Below are 8,753 nucleotides of genomic sequence, written 5' to 3' on the forward strand. Positions count from 1 at the left end.
GTGATGATCCTGCCTCAGTTGGAGTTGGACAAAAGAGACGGCGTTTGAGGTTCAAAGGTGTATTTATTACAAGACGAATAAAATAATACGAAACTTTTACGGAACACGAGAGTAATAGCGATAAAAAGTTAAAATGAACCGGATAGCTACATAATGGAACTGAATGACTGCGTTGAGCTGACTTGGTTGGGCTGACTTGTTGGGCTGACTTGCTTGGGCTGACTGGGCGTTCCACGCCCTGTGGTCCTTCACAGGCAGCGTTCTTTTGTTTTTTATGTCTCCGTGGTAGGAACGAAGTTGATCTAAAGAACGATGCTCTAATGAAGACGGATGTTTTATGTGCAATATTGTTAGTCTTGAAGACTTTAATGTATTGTATTAAATTTGAAATTATGATTCGCTTCGCATTCATTGGTCTATATTTCAGGTGAAATGATTAATTAAGCATTTACATGTATATTTTTTTAATAAATTAAAAATATGATAAACAGTTCACACGGTTATTTGACCACAAGGGATAAGGGAATGCAAGAAGAAAACATAGTTAACATTATATGTGGCAAAGTTGGTTGCTCCACTCTATTCCTGAGATATATTTAATTTATGACAGTAGCAAGTCCCTCGGGGAGTTGAGGCAATACTAGAAAACTGCAGCATTATACAACTTCTTGTGAATTCTGTACGATATGTATAGAATCAAAACCAGCAATGTCCAATTTCCCCTTATTCGTTATTTATTCATTTATGCCATTTCACTTGAGTGTGGAATATGGAATATGGAATTTTCCATGCCAGCCATAAAAGTGTAAATTACTGCTCTTATTTCAAAGACAGTTATTTTTAATGCTTATAACAGGTTTCGATAAATTATTAAAATTATAATACATAGAAGTTCAATCATTCTAAATAAACAAATCATTTAAATCAGAAAATCATAGCAATATATGTGTAAAAATAAATATTTGCTTTTTTACTATTTACCTTAACATATATATTTTTTGATTTCATACTTTTCAGACTTCAGAACTCAGAATTTAGGGGGAAAAGATTTTTGGCACCCAAAATATTTTATATAAATTTTATTTATTTTATTCACAATAAATTTACGTAACTTTTGAGACGCAAATCTCAACTCCATGGAACCAAAGTTCTGTGTTGAGTTGGGAAAAATATATAAGGATATTGGAAACAAATTTAGAAATCTCCACCAAAAATGGAAAATTTGTTATTGATGCCAAAATAAACTATACACAAAAACCCACCTACCAAAATAATAGCGTAATTTAAAACCGTCTCTAAATTTTTCAAAGGCAGATTTCAATTATATTATTTTACACCGCAAACTTAGCATTATCCATTGAGTTGGTGAACCATAAATAGAAATTGATTGATTTGGTGTTTATTTTGTAGAACTCCATATTTAAACTTATAATTAGAAATCAAACACTGATTTGAGTCTACTGAACACTTTATTTTATTTTTACATATAAAAATAAAAACTTCGTGACAATTGTTTCGCCTTATTAGGGCATTTTCAAACGAATGTGTAGATTATTTGGATTGAATGTCCTTATATAGTTATATAATTCAAGGTACTTAAGTAGAAAATAAAAATCATCTTATGAACTATAGCATGTACATTAATCATAATTGAGGGAAAAACCGATGGTTAAGGGTAAGGCTAAGTGTTTAATAAGTAATGGGGAATTTAGGTATTTATATTTGAATTTCAGGGAAAATATAACAAAGTAAGTATTTATTGAATTACAAGTATGTATTGTGAGATAATTAATGAAGCCTTATAGTTTTATAAATTTAGATAATTGTTGTCGAAAAAATATCAATAATATTATAACAGGTTGCTGTTCATTTTAATTTTAAAACATGATTGAAATATGATGAGGAAATTTATATAAACAAATATTTAAATATTTCTATTTTTAAGAATTTCTTATCAAAATATATCAATGCAATTGTAACATGATTCATCTATTAATTACGCGTCATATAAGCGTGTACAAAAAGGAACAAAATGAAGAATAACAGTCTATTTAAATATGTTTAATAGTGGTGAAGATATTAGGTTGGTTTGTTCATTTATTATTTTAATAATTGTCACGAAGTTTTAATTTTTATATGTTTATATTTGTAAAAATAAAATAAAGTGTTCAGTAGACTCAAATCAGTGTTCGATTTCTAATTATAAGTATAAATAGAAATCTTAATATTATTTTTTCAAAGTTTTTCGCAAATATCTCAGTATTCAACGGAAATTTATAAGTTTGCTTCTTATGCCCTCGTATCAACCTTAAACAACATATTAAATATCATTATGTGTATTACACAGAATAAAAATATCATTAAAAAATACATGGCACACCAACATATAAAAGGACAAACAATGAAAAACATTTGAAGTACATGAAAAAAAAAATAATAATCAAATATTTAAAAAACCACCAAGAAGTTTCTCATTCAAATCCCTTTTGCTAAGGAAGATCCAATTCTGAGTGTTATTTACAGAACTACATGGCCTATGATCTGTCATAGGCTGCTTTAAGTGGCCACTTTACACATTGTGTAATATTCACCTTTCTGTCTATGTTTAAACATCTACATTCCCCTAACTCTTCTATCTGTTGACTTTTGTGAGGTAAAAGAGCTGAAACATTTATCATGTGGGTGAGATTCATCCGGCTGATTTAATCCACTTACTAGGAAACGCCTGTATGTCCTAATTCAGATTTTAATAACTCCCTAGGGAGGAAATCTAGCATATCTACAAATATTTGGACGTACTGTAGCGAACAATACAAACGGCCGTGAGGTTAGCAGGTCCGAACTCCGCTTTGGCCCGCAACGCGTAGTCCGCTGCAACGTCAGCCCGGACTAGATATCAAACGCCATGCATCGGAAGAACTCACTACATTTCATCTTGGCATTTCGTGTCGCCTGCCCACAGCTCTCTGCCAGTGCTCGCTATTGTGATTCCTTATGTACAAGATAATAAGTTATAACTGGTAACTAATTAATAACTTCAATTGTAATCCATCTTTCTCATTTAACCACAAATCAACTCACGCGCACTCGTTCTATAGTACTTAAAACATGTTAATCATCATATCAGTCCCTTTCAGCACCTAAGAGTGCATAGGGCACTGCATCGATGCACCAATTGCAGCGTATGTTGATAATTTATGTTGCATGAAGGTAAGATAATCAGTTTCACAATTCAGGTGCCAGTCCAGAGACTTTGAAATATTCAAGTGTAAAAACACAATTTTAAATAAATATTTCGTTTCAACCATGTCTTACAAATAGTAAAAAACTTACTATAAAAAAACAGGTAGGCACATTAAAGTAAAGCAAATATTGAGTCTGTTAGTTCGCGAACCAATGGAAAACAAACAGGTTTTTTTAAATTAATATTTTTTTAATTAACTTTGTGGTCCAACATTTTAATATTATGTTAATAAAATTTGTATAAAACCACTCACCGACTTATCTGTCTACCTATACTAATAATAATATTGGTAGATTTTTACCAAATAATAAAGATAAAAATAATGTATTTAATAATTCAAGTGTCTACCAACTAAATTGCAATTCTTGTTCTTCAGTCTATGTTGGAAGAACGTCAAGAAATTTCGATACTCGTTTTAAAGAACACATGAGATGTCTTAGTAATAATAACTTCTCAGAATTCGCCAACCCCATTATAGACTCAAATCATGAATTTAATAAAGATACCGGTGTTAAAGTTTTACACATAAATAATAAAGGACTGAAAGTAAATAATATGAAGATTTTTTACATGTAGGAGGCTTTGAAAAATAATGTCCTATTAATTAATAATCAAGTAACTTTCCAATATAGTCTATTATTCGATATTTCATTGTAATGGTCACCCTACTCTCCCCCTCCCTTTTTCGTCCTTTTCCGATTGTTATTTCTTTTGAAATATTAGCTTCATAAGTCATTAACCCTCGGTGGTGGCGTAGTAAAGCATGTGTCTAACCTGCATGTCGATTTTATATTTTTGCAAATCTACTATGGGGAAGGTGTGTAGTGGTATTTGCATGTTGGTGTAGTGTTGTTGTCCTGACGAAGAGACGGGTTACGTCTCGAAACCGGTAGACAGATAAGTTGGTGAGTGGTTTTACACAAATTTTATTAACATAATATTAATATTTTTTTAATTACTTACACGTCTTTTGTCGTAATTGAAATCTCGGTAAAATGTAACTCAGTGTATTTAATTACACTGTTTAATAGGGTGTGTCGTCGACAGCAAATACAATTCAGGAAATGAAAAGTTTAACAATAAAAGGTTAACCCTTGAGCCATAAGCACTCCCATAAAACTCAAGCCGGGGTGGGAAACACGATAGCAAGGGAGTCGCAGTAACGAGACACATTAAAACTTTGACTTTTCAATCGTTTATCAAATAAAAGTTATGGCGATATAAAACTGAGTGTATCGAACGATCTATCAATCGCATCTTGAGTTTTCCAATTCGTGTCATTAAACGCAATATACTTAAATATTTTACGACAGATTCAAAATTACTGCTCCTGTGCATGGCATATGCACTATTTATTATTTTTATTTATTTAAATAGCATATGGTGAGTGCCGAGGTAGTGCCGAGGTAGCACAGGGTGAAAGGTGCATTTTATTTTAATTAACCTTGGTAATACTTTATGCTAAATGTTAGAAAATATTTGTATATTGGTTCTGAGACGCACCCGTCTCTTCGTCAGGATAGGTCTTGAAACCGGGAGACATAGAAAAGTCGGTGGGTGGTTAGATATAAATATTTAATAACATTTAGTTAAATGTTTGACCACAAAGTTAATGCTTTAAATATAAAAATACTTTATAACTCCTATTTCAAAGACGCAAAAGAAAATGACAATTTAATCATCTCTCGTTTTAATAATTTATTTCAAAACTGGGTCACAAATTAATATAAATGTTAATAATTACTTTACCATATAAACTTTTTATTTAATTTAGTAATTTTTCTAAGTTTACTTATCTACTTTCAGTTTAGTAAATTTTAATTCCACTTTCTACTTCTTAATCTACTTTAATTAAATCTAATTTATTTTCTTTTTCTTATAACCTTTTTTCCCTCTTAAATCAATTAAATTTAAAAATAATAAAAAAACTGATTGTAACTTTCCATTACTTGTTCTAGAATATTTTTTAAGCTCTCAAGGAACAAATCTATTTTTAAAAAAGGGTTTCCGGTCTAGATCTTCCTTAGGGAGAAAGATTTCAGTGAGAAAATCCTTGATTGGTTTTCAAATAATTGAGTTACTTTATCACATTTTTACTTTTTTCATGTCATTCAAAAGTTTTTCATAATTTTTCCTTTTATACGTAGATATTTTTCAGTGATTTTTTTTATCTGAAAAATTTGTATATATATTAAATATACGTATGTTGTTAACGTGCTATACATAAAAAATAATATTTTAAGCACTTACTTTGTAAAGTAATGTACACCTTGAAAAGGAATTATAATGAGCTTTGAAACAGGTTGGTAGAAGAAAAAAAAATAGTAGTTAAAAACTAAGTTTTTTTTTTTTCAATACATATATTTATCTCAACTCAATACAGGACTTTGGATCTATGGAATTGGGATCGGTATCTCAATAAATGTTACATTCATATACTGTGAATAAAATAAATTAAATTAAAATAAAATAAATGAAGCGATTTATATTACAAGAAATGAACAGAAATGTTAACAAAAAAAGGAATAAATAAATGTACTGCCAACAAACACACTAACCGGTATACAATAAGACCAATTTGTCTCCACTTGATTACTTTTTGTTGGTTTTTCGCCTGAAAAAAGTCGGTAAATACATATTTTTTTTAATACGAAAATCAAAGACTGAAAGTTATAAATTAAAGCAAAAAAAAAAATGATTATTGTAATCTAGTACGAATACCAATTCAAAAAGCTTATTTAATAACGTCAATTAATGATGACCTCCCACAATTATAAAAAACTAATGTAAATAAGACTAGATGCTCTTTTTTTTTAACTTTACAAACACAAGTAATATGCTCAGGTCCTTTATAATTCATGAATATTAACTATTTATTTAGTGTAGTATAAGAGGTCGCGCTGAAAACATGAGATTGCTTATCATATAGATTGCTATTTATTTTTTTTAATGTTGATTCACAGAGAAAAGTTAGTCCAAAAAAGCGGTGGACTACTAAAAATAGATACGCGGTCTACGCTTTGGCCACCACGTCTATATCAGCGATAGGCAATCGGCAGCCCGCTGGCCAGATTCGTCCTGCGAAGTACAGTAGTACATGCAGCCCCGCCATCAACCGAGGATTTTTTTTTTTTTTTTAAAGAAAAAGAAATATTTGCGTTCTTATGATTTACCCAAATATTTAATTTTGAGGGCCATTTTCAACGAGTTGTAAATAACTCACTATTAGAAAATGGAATCGAGTTGGGGTAGAGTGGGATTCGAACCACGGACCTTTGGTCCGTGAGTCCGAGACACTAGCCACAGGACCACAACCCGATATAAACCGAGGATTTCACATGATTTTTTATATTTTTTTATGTAACGAGTGATGTAGTCGGCATGTTGTATTAAAATCTAATTAAAATGGTATTATTTCACTAGGTACACCAATTCTTTAGATACATATTAGGCCCATCAATTTTTAATCATTGTGTTTGGATCGCACGCGCACGAGTAAAGTTGTTAGTCACATGGCTCCCAAAAAGATTTCACATGTTCATACGGCCCGCCACCAAAACCAATTGCCGATCGCTGGCCTGGGCCATATTCCTTTCATTAAAAAATATTATATCTGTTGAAATACATGTCAATGTTAACGTGTTTTTATTATTTTTATTTTGGGTTTTATTTAGATAAAATTGTTACGATAATATCAAGGAGACCATAATTAATTTTCTGTACGGAACATAATATCCGGGATAATTTTTCATTATCTGTCGCGGCAAAAACGCTTCGTGAGTTTCCGACGTGGCGAAAGAAAATCGATTGTGTCGGTTACTGATTAGCACACGAAACATCTAGAACTTTTGTTTAGCAGACACGGTTGAAGCTCGAGGACTTTTTTGTGTCTATCCTCGAAGTTTTTGCTCCTCCCAGAGTCCTATCCTCTGACTTATCTTCCATCAGTCCTGTAAAGTTCTTCCGAGCACCTCAAACTTGGGATATTTCTCCTCTGTGATACTTTATCTTGTGCAATAATGCGGCGGAGGTGATTTTACGTATCATTAAAAATCGCTTAGACTAAGTGATACGTTTTAGAATACCAATGAACTCAATACACGCCACTAGTGATGGGAAAAATCTAAATCTGACATTCAATAAATCGATTATGTTTTTGTGTTTACTGTAAAGTATCTACTCTTTGACATACCTTTATTAAAACATTCAAATTTGTAAGTAAAAATTCTTGATGGAAGTTTGTAGTAATTTATAATAGAAAAAAAAGATCAGTAATACTTAAATCCACAAATTTCGAAAAACCAGTTACCTGTTTTATCGCTTTCGCCAAATCTTCGGGACTGGTTGACAGTGATTAGCCTTTCTGAGATGAGACAATAAAAAACCTGAACCATAACAATAACATATATAAATTACACATACAAATACACATAAACACATCCTTTTGTTGTAACACAATAAAATAAAATCTATGATTTTTATTTAGAAACTTTGCTGGTCTGTCTTTAAACTGTATTTTTTTTAAAATGTTATTAAATCATTTTCGACTGTTTGTTTCTTTAAAATAGATAAATAAATATATTAACAATATTTGAATTTATTAATATATCATTATTTTAGGCTTCTTTCTTTTAATTTAATTTAATTTATGATCTAACTTATTTCTCCCCAATACCATGCCAGCAAAGCCACTGGTAAAAACCAGTTAGTTAAAATGTTTGATAAAATAAAAACGTTAAAATCCCTAAGTTATTACTTTCTATATGCCATGACAATTTTGCCGAGAATCGAACCAACGACCTTTCAATCAAATAAAATAAAATACTTAAACTCATTAAAATAGCATTATATCAATTCATTTGTTAACCCAAAGAAAATTTGTTGATATTGATCCTTAAGATAAAAATAACTTGATTTAATTTACTTACATATAACGTTGAATTATGTATCTTTACCTCTGTTCCGTATAAATACATTTAACTTTTTAATAAAGATACCAGTCTCGAAGATGTCGCGAAAGCGATGAAACCGGTCACTGGATATTCCAAATTTGTGGATTAAAGTATCACTCGTGTTTTATTTATATAATAAATTACAATGAACTTCCATCAAGAATTTTCACTTACAAACTTAAACTAATAAAGACAAACTAACAATGAAATACAGGCAAACTCGAATAAATATATGTTTCAGAAATATATCATGATAGTACCTACATTATTCTACAAAAAAACATTTTTTTAAATTTCTAACGTGTGTAACTCTGAAACCATACAAGACGGAAAAAAATGGAAAGCTTTTACGGAGGAAACAGAAAAAAAATTATAAGAATCACCTTATTTAGTTCTTGTAACATTCGAAAAGTTTCATTTTGTCGATGAGTGTAATTTATAACCGGTTACGATATAATATTAATATTTAATTATATCAATTGATGTTTCACATCACTACGCATCACTGTACGATAAACATTCAGGTCGAATAATATTCTATTGATGACTGAATAAGA

Source organism: Micrasema longulum, unplaced genomic scaffold (genome assembly GCF_059751315.1).
Source record: "Micrasema longulum isolate JH-2025_06_02 unplaced genomic scaffold, ASM5975131v1 h1tg002147l, whole genome shotgun sequence".
Lineage (NCBI taxonomy): Eukaryota > Metazoa > Arthropoda > Insecta > Trichoptera > Brachycentridae > Micrasema > Micrasema longulum.